General features: G+C 37.5%; 1 long non-coding RNA gene across 1 annotated transcript; it reads right to left on the reverse strand.

The window, feature by feature from the left end:
• Positions 1-6,460: 6,460 nt before the first annotated feature.
• Positions 6,461-13,756, reverse strand: LOC132597313 (uncharacterized). The gene is made up of 3 exons (XR_009563859.1): positions 13,644-13,756; positions 11,860-12,111; positions 6,461-7,086 (listed from the first exon to the last, which is right to left on the reverse strand). It is a non-coding gene; the product is annotated as an uncharacterized lncRNA (long non-coding RNA).
• Between the last annotated feature and the right edge of the window lie 2,977 nt (positions 13,757-16,733).

A 16,733-nucleotide genomic window follows, 5' to 3' on the forward strand; every position in this document is an offset into this window, starting at 1 on the left:
TGCTTGCTTCCTTCTTTCGGTTCCCGACACACATTTTCTTTCTCCCTCACGGAAAGGAACGTTTATAGTCATAGCCGTTTTCAGGCAGTATGAAGAGGACTCCTGGCCACCCCCCCGCCGCGTTGCTTCATAAGTAACAGCACGTTAGCTCTGCTGCCTAGAGCCTTCCACCACGCATTTTACAAATAAGTCATTGGTTTCTTTGTACCTCATCATTTCGGTTTACAAAGAAAATCATTTTTCGTTTCACCACCTCATGCAATTTTGATATCTATTATGTTTTTTTCCCCCGTCATGCTGACTCACCCATGAATTATTTTCCAAGGAAATGAAATATTCCAAGAGCATGTTTATAAAAGCACGGAAGTAAAAATTACCTGTTTACGTCCTTTGAGACCAAAGGGGAAAAGAAAAGTCAGATTCAAGGAATTTTATTTGGAAGGATACTTAGGAGATCATTCTAGAATCAAGTCTGGGTCAACTCTTAGATGCTGCAGAGGACCTGTGGCCCAAAGATGGCTTTTCCTAAACAGACAACTCAGCAGAAGTGGCACTTGAACACAGATTTCTTGACATCCCAATCTAATGAAAAAATACATTTGTTATTTGCATAAACACTAAACAAAGTGCAAGACTACATCACAATGCTTTCAGTCCAAAGGTTACCAAGTACAAAATCGATGGCAACAAAAGAGATCCTATTACTTGTTCCTATTTCTGAAGTCATTAGTCTTTAAAGAGTACTTGATTTATCCAACCACTATACAACCTATCTAGCTACTTCTAAGATAATCAGAGACTAGGCATTAAATATCTTAATTACAGCAGTACGACATTCTTCAGAACTTCCAGACATCGAGAAATCTTTTGAGTCAACATTTAGAGCTTTTAGTATTTTTGCTTGATCGTGTGGTGTATGAACTAAGGTTAAACCAAGGGAATTTTAATGATCACAACAAAATATCAGGGTTAAGATTTTCCACTGTACTGATTTAAAGTACTTTATCAAAACAGAAATCAAAGTGAAATACAAAAATGACTACAAATAAGAATTTTCAGAACCCTACCCACTTTTTTATCTTGATGAATGTGTATTTCTTTTCTGGAATATTCTGACATTTAGAGAACTGGGAGAATACCTTCACTTATGCAAAAACAGAGTCAAGTAATGTCAAAACACAGAGGTGCAAAGTGCAAACATCACAATAAGGTACTATTTACAGAATAGGCAGCCTTTAGTGGGTGCTAAGCCAGTACCAGATACTGGCTAAGCATTTTACATAGGTTATTTAACTTAATCTTCACCATTACCCTATGAGTTAGTACTATTGTTATCCCTATGTTACAGGTAGTAAAAGTGAAGTTTGAGAATGTGAAGTAATTTAACTCAAGGCACAACAAACCGGTTCAGTGGCAGAACTTGGATTTGAACCCAGGTGTTTGCCTGGAGCTTGAGCTCTTAAGTAACACTCTATACAGAAAAATGTAAATACTGAGAAAATGACTGTGATTTTTGTCTCATATAAGAAAGGTAGCGGGGGGAATTCCCTGACAGTCCAGTGGTTAGGACTCCACGCTTTAATTGCCAAGAGTGTGGGTTCAATCCCTGGTTGGGGAACTAAGATCCCACAAGCCGCATGGTGCAGCAAAAAGAAGGGAAGGGAAGGGAAGGAAAAAGAAAAGAAAGGAGTGGAGTATTGTACTTACTCTCCTTCCAAAAATAAGACTTGGTAAAATTAATTTGCTGTCTGCAGTAGGAAAGAACCTCTTCCTAATTAATGAATTACAGTCCCCAAACTTAGGACGAATCTTACCCACAGATATAAGGCAGATGATCAAATACCTAGTGATTTTTGGGGTTACCAACAAGGCCTCTCCTCTAATGGACTGTCTCCATGTCTGGCTGGTTTCTCTAGTTCTAAACTGTCCAATGTGATAGTCACTAGCCACATATGGTTTTTTAATTTATATTCATTATAATTAGAATTAAAATTTCAGTTCCTCAGTCATATTAGCCCCATTTCAAGTGTTCAATAGTCGTGTGGGCTAATGGCTACAATATTGGACAGTGCAACTATAAAATACTTCCATCACTGCAGAAAATTTTATTGGACAGTGCTGCTCTAGTCCTTTATCCCAATAGTGTAAGACTTTAATCTCCCCTCATTCTTAATCATTTCCTCCTCTGAAAGGAACCATGTTTTTAGCTCTATCTAGCTTTCCTCTGAGCTTTAGTCTTATTTTTCCAAACTAAAATTGTTGTCAGAGTATAGAATACCATCATGGAAAGATACCAGCTTTGGAGTAAAACTCTATTTCACATCCCAGCTCTTTTATTTATCATCTGTGTGATCTTGGCAAGTTACTCAACCTCACTGGACCTTGATTTTCTTATCTACAAGATGGGCATCTTAATCTTTTCATCATCGGTTTGTTTAGGGTTAAATGAAATAACACATATAAATCTTCTGGTAGGCCTCACAGAGATTTCCTTCCTTCCATTCCTATTTCAGTTAATGATATCACCAATTACTCAGGTTTCCAAACTAGAAATCTCAGTCATCTTCAATTCTTCCTTCCTCCTCCTTAACCACCTGCATCAAATTAGTCACCAAGCCCTGTTGCTTCCACCTCAGGGATGTTTCTCAAATCTGGGCCTTCCTCTCTGTCCCACTTCCACTGTCCTCACTGGCTTTTCATGCACTGTTTCAGTATCCTGCTGACTGACCTTAGGGACACTCATCACTCCCAGTCCAAGCACTTCCTCCGTGCTGCTGCCAGAGTAATCCTTCTAAAAAACGTTGCTGATGATGTCACTCCCTTTCCTTAAGACTACTGATGACTTCCAGTTGCTTAAGGATAAAAACTACTAAACCTAAGGACTCACATGACCGCCCCACCCCCACTCCATTTCAAACCTATATTCGGACTCCTCTACTACCAGCTTCCCTTTCGACCAGCTTTCCCCACCTCCACGCCCCCAGTACACCCCCTGCACTGACAAATTCCTGGAATAGGTAATGGCCTTTCTTGTCTCTGCCCTTGCACACACCCTTCTCAAGCTGAACTGACCATTTTATGTATTCTGTACCTGGCAAAATCCTACTCATTCTTTCTTATTATCTCTAGTACAGAATCTTAGTCAACTCTCCTAGGAAAAAGTGATGACCAGCTCATCCGTGACAGACGCTGTGTTCGGGCTACCCAGGTTTAAATCCTAGCTACACCACCATGCCACTGGTGGTTCTGGAAAAGTGACTTACCCTCTGCAACCTCAGTTTCCTCATCTGAAAAGGTTGATAATCATAGTATGTACAACTCAGTGTTGTTGAAAGTATATACTGAGATGTTGCACATAAAGCTCATAATAGTGCACCTGGCTCAGAGGTAAGCATTCAATATATATTACCTTAAAATTATTACTATTACGATCAATATTTATCTATTTTATCCTCTTGCCATTAGGTGGCTCTTGTTACATTTTAATTCAATTCTTTACTTTCAAGGATTTTTATATTTTACATTTATATTGGATTTTACATTAAATTAAAAGTGTTTTATTACAGAAGTAATTGATACTCATTGAACAAAATTTTGGAAACACTGATAACAAACAAAAAAGATGAAATTCTCTATTGTTTGAGACACTTCTTGGTTGCAAACAAAAGGAACCCTCTGTAGTTCATGTATCCAGAAAAAATTACTGAAGGGTTGTCATGTAGCCCACTGTATCAACATATAGATGGAGAATTGGTTCAGAAAAGGGTCAGGATCTATGGAAGCTGGCAGCAAAACACAGACCAGACTATGGCATACTATGTCACCAATTGCCCCACTCCACTGGTCACTTGCTGTGGCCACTATTCCTGTACATTGGCAACTTAGCATCACTGTCTCCCTATTCAAGTTCACAGGTGGAAATAGATAAGGTCACACGTCCATGTCTCAGCAGTCAGAAGGCAGAGAGAGGGAACGTTTGCCTCCCTTCAGATTCCCTATTGGGAGGTAGGGCCTCCCACAACCCAAATTCATACGATAAGGGATTCACCAAAAATGGAAAGAGGGCCTTATCCGCTCCCCAACTCTCCCACCCCGTGATGTGTTACCCATGCTTGCTCACTCACTGGCAAACATCATGTACTTCCATGCTTCTGTGCCTTTGCTTATGCTATTAACTTTAGACTCCCTGCTTTATTCATTCACCTTCTGCACTTTTCAAAATCATACTCCTTCTTTAAAGACCAAGATTCCTCCTTGAATGTACTACACATGTTATGAAACCGAGCAGGACACTGCAGGGCCCTCCCAGGTACAAAAGCCCCTCTGAGTCACCTGTTTCTTGTTTATAGAAAAAAGCTTTAGTCTCCTAGGCCTTCCCTGAATTCCAAAGAATAGGCACAAGCAGTTACTAATTAGAGAACTGAGAGAATGCAGAAACAAAGTAAAAGTTGTTAAACAAAAAATATAATGACAATAATTCAGCAAGAAAACAGAGTCCTACTTCCTCCTTAAGGGATATACATAACGCTCTGACACTCTCTAAGTTGTTCTACAGGAACTAAGGCCCCCCGCCCCCGACCCACCCAGGTGGAGGATGGTGACTATAAGCATGTAGACCCCAGACTGGTTGGAACCCAGAAGATTGATGATTAAGATTCCCGAAACTTCACCCTGTTATTTCACCAACCAGATAGAAAAAAACACACACCCTGCAGCCCTCACACCAGTTCTTGCCTTTAAGAACCCCTCACTGAAAGCCACTGGGGATTTCAGGGCCTTTGAGCATGAGCCACTCACACTCCTTGCTGGGCACCCTACAAATAAATGGTGTGCTTTCCTTTAACACAACCTGGTGTCAGTAAGTTGGCTTTGCTGTGCAGTGGGTGAGTGGACGCAAGTTCGGTTCAGTAACAGTTAATTGCTCATTTCTTGATTCCAGAGCCTGACATTCCAGAGCCCCCCTACATACAGTTAGATGTTGTATGATTCTTTGTTGCTATACTGTGAACTCCTATTTCTGGGCTTATCACATAGAAGACACTTGATAAATATCTGTTCAATGAATGAAGAAAAGAGAAAATGAAAATTAGTTTTTATTAAGGTACTGTACTAAGCACTTTACAATTTTAACTCCGTTCATTCTCAATTTATAACTCAATTCTTCCTCAGGCTGTGTCACCATTTTATAAGGGGAAACAGACACAGAGGCGTTAAGTTACTTTTCCAAGGTCACACAGCTATTAAAAGACAGAGGCAAAAAAAAAAAAAAAAAAAAAAGACAGAGGCAGAATTTGAGCAAGGCAGTCTTGTTCCAGAGCTTAGGCTCTTACCTAATGAGATGTTATGACTCTGTGAAAGGTAGTATATGGTCCTTTTTCTAGGGAATTCCACCACAAATTTTGTTTTTGTTTTTGCTTTAAAGCCCTGACAGCTTCCTGGTAAGAGGAGAAAGCTAATTAAATTTCTCTGTAAATTTTCACTATTAAAAATATATTCAGTAAATTTTATAAACACTTATTCCATGGTTCTTGAACAATGATAATGGATGGACTTTATACAGGAATTCATAGAAACTCAATTTATTAGCACATCAGCACACAATAAAATTCATCACATTCTTTGTGTCTGCCTTTCCCCCAGGTTACCAAGAGTTGTTACTGCAGACTGTGGCATTTATTGAACTGACCCTGGCTACAGAGAATTTATGTTCTTATGCTCAGGGCAAACTCCATCACTGGCCATATGATATTCTCTCACCCCTTCTAAAATCCTTGTTTTGCTTATCTTCAGACAGTAGAAATTTTAGTCCAGAGTACCAATGTACCTGATATCTCACTATTAATCATCTGCACAGATAAAGGCTAGAATTTAAATCTTGTAAATGGAGGAAACACATCACCTTCATGTTCAAAGGGTAAAACAAATAATACCATCCAATCTGGAAAAATACTGAATTTTAAATTTATATAAGCATAATTAAATAGAAAGGGGGAAATCTGAAATAAAGTTGAAAGACAAAAGGGGTTATAAAAGAACCAGAAATCATTAACAAGAGAAAAATGCTTCAGTCGTAGCAGAGATAGACAAGAACCATATTGCTAATTTGCAAAGGAATTGATAGTCTTCTGGATCAAGCAAAAAATTTGTCTTCTCCTTTCTCTACATGTTCCTGCCAGTACCTTCCACTTTTAAGCACCCCATTGCCTTGTCTACAAAAAGAATGCAAGTGAAGGAAGAAAGGAAGGAAAGGAGGGAGGGAGGGAAGGAGGGAAGGAGGGAGGAGGGGAGAGTGTCAGAGAGAGACAGACAGGACAAAAAGGGAAAATGGAGAAAAAGACCTAACGATCTCTTTGATGTAAAAGATTTTTTTATTATAAGTAAACATATGTAATTAATTTAAATGAAGCCTAGCTTCTTACAAATATCTGAGAGTATAAAAACAGAATTTGGGAGAAGAGGAATTACTACAGGAAAAAAGTATAATTAAAAGCAATAGCACAGAATTAATAAATAACATGGAGTTTAGACAATAGAAAAAAAACAAGATTCTTGGGAAGGTCAGTTATATAAAAGGAAAGACTTCAGAGGGATATAACAAGTGCTCCATCCCTTGAGACATTTAAAAATTAACCTAGACAAAGAAATAGAATATATTTTGTAGAAAGCAATTCTTTCTGACAAGCTGGTAGATTATCTCTAATTGATTTTTCCACTTCTAATTTCTTTGAATCTCTGAAATGCTGTTCTTAGAAGACAAATGAGTTTTCTTTGAGGATGAATTTTCTGTCTTTATTTTAATGAAATGAGTTATGATTTCTCGTGAAAATAGTTTTCAAGACAATGACTTTGCAAGTAATAATTGTTATTTAGATTATAGAAGTTAAAAATCGAAGTTACAGGGCTTCCCTGGTGGCGCAGTGGTTGAGAGTCCACCTGCCGATGCAGGGGACTTGGGTTCGTGCCCCAGTCCGGGAAGATCCCACATGCCGCAGAGCGGCTGGGCCCGTGAGCCATGGCCGCTGAGCCTGCACGTCCGGAGCCTGTGCTCTGCTACGGGAGAGGCCACAATAGTGAGAGGCCCGCGTACTGCAAAAAAAAAAAAAAAAAAAAAAAAAAACAAAGTTACAGACACCTGAAACTAACATAATATTGTATGTCAGCTATACTTCAATTAAAAAGGAAAAAAAAGTCAGTCACAACATTAGTAAACATGATAAAATACAATATATTTTCTTCCACTGTGCACTAGCAATAATCTTGAAATAAAATGCCCAAGATGTGGGGGACGGATAAATTAGAAATTTGGGGTTAACAGATACACACTACTATATACTGTGCTGTACACCTGAAACATTGTAAATCAACTATAGTGCAACAACAAAAAAAAAAGTTCCCAAGAAGTGGAGGAATAGGATAGAGTCCAAAAACTGGAAAGGTGGAGCAGGCAAATATTCTACCATTTTTTACTTTTTTGTTCTAGCTTCATATCCTGTCTAGAAGGTTATCACTGAGAGAAAAACATTTAGTTTCATTGAAATTACATCAAATTTTGTATTATTATTTATTTATTTTATTTATTTATTTTTGGCTGCATTGGGTCTTCATTGCTGCGCGGCAGCGAGTGGGGGCTACTCTTCGTTGCAGTGCACGGGCTTCTCATTGCGGTGGCTTCTCTTGTTGCAGAGCATGGGCTCTAGGTGCGCGGGCTTCAGTAGTTGTGGTGCATGGGCTCAGTAGTTGTGGCTCGTGGGCTTTAAAGTGCAGGCTCAGTAGTTGTGGCGCACGGGCTTAGTTGCTCCGTGGCATTTGGGATCTTCCTGGAACAGGGCTCGAACCCGTGCCCCCTGCATTGGCAGGTGGATTCTCAACCACAGTGCCACCAGGGAAGTCCCCAAATTTTGTATTATTGAATCATATAATAGTTTTGAGGAGATGGGGACAATATCATCATGTACATGTTATTTATTGTAAGAAAAGAACTAAATTAGAAATGTACCTTTGTTATATATCTTGATATCTGCTAGGGTAAGCCTCTCTTCTTTCTTCTGCTTTATCAAATCTGCCATAACCCTTCATTCACAATATATCTTCCTTATAAAATTTATAGTAAATGTATCATTTTGATGAAATATGTTTAGAATTTTGATTAGTATTATATTTCATCTAGATTAATCTGAGGAGAACTGACATTTTTGCTCTATTGAATAATCTCATACATAAATGTATAACATTTTTCCATTTATTTAAGACTTCCTTATTTTAACAGTCTGTACATCTACTAAACTCTAAGCCCAGGAAAACCCATGCAATTTTTCAAGTTTGAGAATGATATTAGTAAGATGACTTGATTTTTTTATATTGTCTTAAATCTGATGCTACTTTGGCTGAGACAAAACTCCTGCACAGAAGTCTATTGTTCTCACTTTATTTTTCCTGGATTTGATCTTGAAAAAAGTCAGTGAGATGCAGAAAATCAGTCAAGCACATTGCCTTTGTCAACGTGACTTGTGTTTATATAAATCCAGTGTGGTTAGGATTATTAACCTCAATTCCAATGAGGTTTAAGATGACAGTGCCTCATTTATATTAATCTCCTAAGATTTGCAAGGGAAGTCACAAAGAAAAAATAAACAGATTTCTTTCTTTTAACCAGTGTTTTACACTGCTTATATTTAATAGTCCCTAGAGTAACCACTAAAAGAAAAAGAGACATGGCTAAAAGTACAATACATAAAGTAAGAGAGAACACTGAAAGTATTTAAATAATCCAAAAGAATATAGGAAAGGAAGAAGAGAGAACAAAACATAGGAAACAAGCAAAAAACATAATAAAATTGTGGACCTGTCTAGCCATATTAATAATTATATTAAATATAAGTGGTCTAAACACTCTAATTAAAAGACAATGATTCTCAAATTGGCTATAGAAATAGATGACCCAATTATATGCTATCTACAAGAAAGCCAATTTAAATATAATTATATAGGTAAATTAAAATCTTGGGGGAAATATATGATGAAAACTCTAGTCAAATGTTATTATTTTTCTAAAGCTGCCTTAACAAAATACCACAGACTGGGTGGCTTAAACATCAGAAATTTATTTTCCTCACAGTTCTGAAGACTGGAAGTTCAAGATCAAGTTGCCAGCAGGGTTGGTTTCTCCTGAGGCCTCTCTCCTTGGCTTACAGATCACTTCTTTCTCTCTTTTGTCCTCACATGACCTTTCCTCTGTGCAAGTACCTGCTTAGTGTCTCTTCCTCTTCTTATAAGAACACCAGTCATGTTAGATTGGAGCCCAACTATATGACTCCATTTAACTTTAATTACCTCTTTAAAGACCCTATCTCCAAAATATAGTCACATTTTGAGGTACTTGGGGGTTAGTGCTTCAATATATAAATTTGGGGAGTAGGGGCACAATTCAGTCTATGACATCAGAAGAAGGACTAGTTACATTTATATAAAATAAAGTAACTTCGGAACATGAAAAATTACCAGGGTTAAAGACAGACAATATAAAATGAGATATGGATTCATTTGTCAGTAACACAACAAGCTTGATGTGTGTGCACCTAAAAATCCAAGGCCAAAAATACACAAAGCAAAAACTGATAGAAGTGAAAAGAGAAAGAGACAAATATACAATTATACATGGAGTCTTCAACACTCCTCTCTCAGTAGTGAGTGAAACAAGTAGACAAAAAATCAGAAAGGATATAAAAGATCTGGAAATTACACAACATTGTAAATCAACTATACTTCTATTTAAAAAAAGACTTGAATACTCTAGTCACCAACTTGGCTTAACTGAAATTTATAGAATAATCTGGCTAACAACAGCAAGATACACAAATGTTTCAAGTACACAGGAAAAACTGAAATCATCCTAAGCTTTTTCTCTGATCGTAACAGAATTAAACTAGAAATCACTAACAGATTATCTGGAAAATCCCCAAATATTTGAAAATTAAACAATGCACTCTTAAGTAATCCATTAGTCAAAGGAGAAACCACAGGAAAAATTAGAAAATAGTTTGAATGCAAATACAAAATATCAAAATTTGTGGGATGCAGCTAAGTGTTTAGAAGAATATTTATAGCATTAAATACTTTTTTTAAAAGGAAAATACTCAAACCAATAATCTAAGCTTTCATGCTAAAACAAAACAAAACAAAACAAATGACAATAACAAAAAACAACAAATTAAGCCCAAGGTAACTAGGAGATAGGAAATAACAGTATTAATAAAATAGAAATTGAAAAAATAGTAGAAAATATAAATGAAAATAAATGCTGGCTCCTTGACATAAATCAATAAAATTGGTAAGCCTCTAGTTAGACAGATCAAAGAAAAATAAAATTTATAAATTGCCAATATCAAGTTAATAAAAGAATATTAACAACTTTATGCTAATAAAGAGAAAAAAGAAAACTTGAAAAGCCCTATATACATTGAAGAAATTGAAAACTTCAAGCCACTAGTGAATTTTATGAAACTTTAAAAGAAGAAATAGTAAAACTTCTAAATAAACTTTTTCATAAAATAGAAAAGGAGGAAAAACTTCCTAACTCATTTTATGAAGCCAGAATCATTCTGATACCAAACCAGATAAACACAGACAAGAAAAGAGAACTACAGAGAATATAGGTATAAAATCTCTTAACAAAATTTTAGCAAATTGCCTCCAGCTGCACATACACATGTTGTTGTACCTGTGTGTGTGTTTGTATGTGTTAAACATATTAAAGGAATTCAGATTAGAAAGAAGTAAAACTGTCTTTATTTGCAAATGACATGATGATTTATATAGCTAATCCAATCGAATCTATAATGAAGCTACTAGAACCAAAAAGGAAATGTAAAAGGGTCACAGGATCCAAGGCCAATGCTCACACACACAAAAACTGAATTTCTATTTACAAGCAATGAAAAACTGAAATTTTAAAAAAATTATGGTAGCATCAAAAAAATTGTATTTCTGAGCTTCCCTGGTGGCGCAGTGGTTGAGAGTCCGCCTGCCGATGCAGGGGATACGGGTTCGTGCCCCGGTCCGGGAAGATCCCACATGCCGCGGAGCGGCTGGGCCCGTGAGCCATGGTCGCTGAGCCTGCGTGTCCGGAGCCTGTGCTCCGCAAGGGGAGAGGCCACAATAGTGAGAGGCCCGCATACCACAAAAAAAAAAAAAAAAAAAGAAAAATTGTATTTCTATTTACCAGTGATGATTGAAAGTTTTAAAAACATTTATAATAGCATAAAAATGATGAGAGATGTGTAAAAGCTATATACCTAAAACTACAAAATATTGCAAAGAAAAATTAAAGAAAACCTTATAATTAAATGAAGAGATATACCATATTTGTGGAATGGAGGAATCAATTTGGTAAGGTGGCAACGACCCCTATGTTGTTCTATAGATTCAATGCAATCCCAGCCAAAATCCTAGCATACTTATATAAAGAAATTGACAAGGGCCTTCCCTAGTGGTCTAGTGGGTAAGACTTTGCACTCCCAACGCAGGGGGCCCAGGATTGATCCCTGGTCGGGGAACTAGATCCCTCATGCATGCCGCAACTAAGAGTTCGCATGCTGCAACTAAAGATCCCACATACCACAACTAAGACCCAGTTCAGCCTAAACAAATTTTTAAAAAAGAAGAAGAAATTGACAAGCAAATATGAAATTTATATAGAAAGGTAAAGGACTTAAAAGAATTTCTTTAAAAAGCCACTACCACATTTTAAGTTTTTATTATAGCAGCACCCCATTTCCAGGTACCAATGTCTGTTTTCCTTATGAATTGCCATGTAACAAATTACCCCTTGCAGCTGAAAATCACAACCACTTATTATCTCACCATTTCTTTGGGGAAAGCATCTGGGTGCATCTTAGCTGGATTCTCTCATGAGATCGCAGTCAAGCTGTTAGCTGGGACTGCAGTCATCTGAAAGCTGGACTGGGGAAAATCTGCTTCCACACTTGCTCACATGATTTTTGGCAGTCCTCAGTGTCTACGTGGATGTTGGCCAGAGACTTCAGTTCCTCCTCATGTGAGAAGCCTGAGTATCTTCATGACATGGGACGTGGCCGCTGGATTCCCCTAGAGCAACTGATCCAAGAGAAAGGGCAGGAGGGAGAGAGAGAGAGGCCAAGACAGACCAGGAGAGACCAAGACAGATGCCATTGTGTCTCTTACGGTTTATTTTTCATTAAATAATATTAGAAGAATTCATGCATTTTTATCAAATATCATATTTTTCAAGAAAGAAGAGGTTTTAACTTTTTTCCATGAGAAAACTATAGGGTTTCATTTTAGACAAACGATAATAATAAGATTCATAAAATAAAAATGAGCATTTACTATGTCCCACTCCACTGAACACAGAGGTTAAGACGATGGTCTTTGGCACAGACTGTCTGGTGTTGCCTTTCTGATCCACCACTTACTGGTTATGTGTCTCTGGGCAAGTTATTTAACTTTCTGTGCCTCAATTTCCTCATATATAAAATGAAGGTAATAATAATATTTACCTCATAGAGTTGTTATGAAAATTAAGTGGGTCACTAAGGTGCTGGCATTTTGTCAGATTTAGCTGATATCCATATTAGGTAGTATTTACAAATATCACCTCATTTAATACTCAAAATACCCTAGGAGGTAAGAACAATTATTATTTGACTTCATAGGTAAGGCAGTTGAGCCTTGGAGATGTAGGTTAAGTAACTTACCTAAATGTATACAAATGAGTGGCAGAACTGAGTTCTATGCAATTCTCCGGCCAGAGGTTACTTAAAGTAAATAAATAAGAAGTCCCAGATGTGGGTGAAAAGAGATCAAAAGTGTAGGTAGAATCTAGATTAGAGAACTCATTGGCAACTGTAATTGTTCGGAAGTTATTGTAAAAGAATATTGAAATAGAAGAAATTTTAGAGTACCATCAAATCACCGTATAGTTCTTACAGGAAAAGTGAACATAGAATATCAGATAGTAGATAACCTGGCAAGAATATAAGGAAGCAGAGGAAAGACATTTGAGAACCTGCCACCCATCTCCAAAGTCTGACCAACTGACATTGGGGTCCCTTTTCTATGCTACTAAGTTGGAATGGTTCCAATAACCAGAATTGCTTTGCATTAAATACCCATCTGCCACTCAGGGTGTGGTAGACATTAGGCCTGTCCACAAATATTCCAGTTGTCCTCCTCCTGGGAATATGGTGGAACTACATTTCCCACCCTCCTTTTAAATCAAGTATCGCCATATGACTTGCTTTGTCCAGTGAAACATGAGTGGAAATGATGTGTGTCAGTGCCAAGCGGAAACTTTAAGAACTAATATGCCTTGTGCTCATGTCCAGGTGATACCTCCTTCAGCCCGGATCCTTGAGGGGCTATAGTGAGCAGAGCCTCCCTCTGACCTTCTTTGGACATGTAGTGTGAGCAGGTGGTAAACCACTGCTGTTTTAAGCCACTGGGATTTGAGGGGTTGTTTGTTACCCCAGGATAACCCATCTACTCTGCCATGATTATGCACGGTTTCAAAACCTTCTTTGTAAGAATTGTAGTATCTACGAAACTTTAGTGCAGAAAACATTTTGTTGAACTCTATTACTAGTTTATAAGGTACCAAAAGTACCTACAGCTAGTATTTAGCTGCTTATAAACTGTAGCATCCCTGGAACTGAAGCCATCCTTGGTCCTGAAGGAGAGAGCTCCTTAGCTTTTAAGGCTCTTCCGCACTGGGTCAGTTGTCCTGCAACATAAACCATCAAAAGTCAGCAGAGCTTACAGTAAAGAAAGCCAACACTAAACATTATATATGTTAGAGTGGTAAAGTTCCTGTTGGATTATAGTCATCAGAAAACAAACACACTGGCTCCTGTTTTCATCATTTAAAAAACAACAGTATAGCACAGGGAACTATACTCAATATCTTGTAATAACCTGTAATGGAAAAGAATCTAAAAAAGAATATATAGATAGATAGATATAGATATATCTATATATAGATAGATAGATCTGAATCACTTTGCTATATACTTGAAACTAATACTACACTGTAAATCAACTATATTTCAATAAAAAAAGAAAAACTTTGTTAAACACCCACTCACCCCCAGGGTACAAGAATGTCAAAGTTGGGTAAGACCTGTCAACTCTATATCCATGTTGTAATGTAATCCTGGGATGACACAGTTGGTTACCTGAAAGTATCCATTTTTGTACTAATTTATAACCCTAGTAAAACAAGGTGGCCTGAAAACATCAACAACAAAAAAATAGAAAACAACTAAACCTGACAGAGATTGGAGAGATGACATCAAGCCAGGAACACCAAGAGAGGAGCGTAGAACAGATTCCCCCTCAGAGCCCTCAGAACGAACCAGCCCTGCTGACACCTACCCTCCAGAACTGTGAAGGAATAAATATTTGTTGTTTTGAGCCATCCAGTTTGTGGTATTTCATTATGGCAGCCCTAAGAAACTAATACACCCATCCACTCCAGATAAAGACCTTTCAAAATAGATAAACAGCATACAGAAAAACTTTTATTAACATAAACTAATGTCTCTAAACTTTAGAGATTGTCGAAGGTATCAAAGACAAAATAAAGTCTAAAACATTCTTGCAAAACATTATCGTCTTTTTCTGAGGAGACACATTGATGACACACACTAAAAAAAAACCTCCCTAGGTTCAGAGTTATTTTACCTCCATTTTATTTCAGTATTGATTTTGCAACAATATGTAGAATGAACAGCACATCTGATAAATGGATCCCCCAAATGTCATTTGCAGTAACAAGAGAGGCACAATAAATGTCTCACATTTTAGAGTACAATTTCCCTCAGGTGTTAGCCTCACACAGTCTTCTATGTGTATAATATAATTAAAGCTGCTGCCAGGGGTTTAGAGGAGGGGGAAATAAGGAGTTATATTTTCAGAGTTTCATTTTTGCAAGATGAAAAGAGTTCTAGAGATGGACAGTGGTGATGGGTGCACGACAATGTGAACGTACTTAATGCCACTGAACTATACACTTAAAAACGGTTAAGAAGAAAAATTTCATGTTATGCATATTGTACCACAATTAAAAAAAAAATTTTACGTAAGTACACTGAAAATAAAGAAATAATACTTTTTCACTGTATTCAAGAGTGTAGATATATACCTCATACAATAATCTATATTTACAAAATAATTCCCACTTTTTCATTGGTGTTGCGGAGTAGAAAGACTTTTATTGAAGAGGACCACCACCACATTAGTCACGGTACTTTGAGTTACAGGGCCAGAGCAGACTAGGGCAAAAGAGAGAATGCATTGGCACATATAACTAGAGAGTTTTGGTGTAGGCTGGTGATGACTGGGACCAGTGGATTCCCAGGATATCATCAGAACTGGGTCTTTCTCCAGCTCCATGTCCTGCCTCCCTGCTTCTGTCTGGGCTGAATCACCCTCTGGTAGAGCCTCTCCCCATTATGGCATCCAGCTGCTCCAGACTGCACTCTCCTGGCCAGTGATCCCAGCAGCTCTGGCCAAAGTCCTGGAATTGAGAGCCTGGCTTAAGGCTCCTGCCCATCATGAAGCCAGAAACGTAAGGGAGTGAGGGAGTCCAGCCCCACCAAAGCAAACGGCTGGGAACTAGGGAGGGTGTCTTTCCCCTCCCCATAAAAAGGATGTGCTGTTAATAAAAGGGGAATGAATGCTAAGTAGGCAAAAACAACACATGTCCACTACATGAACCAATTGAATGTCCTCTAAAAATAATGTCAGATAATTACATTTGTTAAACATGTAGAAACAGCCTCTATACCCTCAAGCTACTATATGTCTCCCTAGCTGGTTATAATTATCCACAGATATGTCCTATTCTCTTGGACTGGAGAAAACACAGATAGAAATTAGGAGAGATTAACCCAAAAAGTAAAAAAAAGAAAAAAAATTAAAGTGGGTAAGTTCTTTTAACCAGGGTCTGTACATAAAGTAGCTAAAAAACTCTGTGATGAGCACAGTAGCTTCTATTCCCCAATCCTCACAACCGCTTCAATGAGAGAAAGATCCTTCCTAAAAGTCAGCCTGGGAAGGTATCTGTGTCAGGCTGGTCCTCCTTCCCATCTTCCCTTTCACGGTCACTCTTCATCTTCTTTACAAAAGAAAGGCACGTCTCTGTCCCAACCTGATTCTAACTCTGGTGTATTTCCTCAGGTGTAAAACTAAGCAAAGGTACAGTTCAACATGCTGCCAGCAGTGCTGAAGTCGTTAAAGACTATAAAAGCTGTGTTGGTGTACAAGTCCTGTGATTCTGATTCTTTGCAGTTAAAATTGAAGGAATGAATCATCAGCTAATAGATGACTGAACATAATCTTTATATGATTTTGGCATATAACTTAGATGAAGTGCAAAAATTGTAGTGGCATTGGTACAACAAAATTCCTTCCATTCCCATCTATTCTTTTCATGTGAATAAGGTTTCTCCAAGCTATATCTGTAACACCGAAAAACGAATGGAATTGATGTCAAGCCCTGTCTCAATAGTAGAAGAAAAAGTTTTACTATCATTACTATTAAACCTTCTAGCAATAGTAGTACCTTTATTCATCCAAAATACATAAATTAATTTTTTTAAATGCAGCCTCATTCATCTCATTGAGATGCACTTCCAAAAACATTTTTACTTTTTATGTTTAATAATTATTCATAAAATTTGTAACATACGGGCTTCCCT

The sequence above is a fragment of the Globicephala melas genome, chromosome 5 (genome assembly GCF_963455315.2).
Source record: "Globicephala melas chromosome 5, mGloMel1.2, whole genome shotgun sequence".
Classification (NCBI taxonomy): Eukaryota; Metazoa; Chordata; class Mammalia; order Artiodactyla; family Delphinidae; genus Globicephala; species Globicephala melas.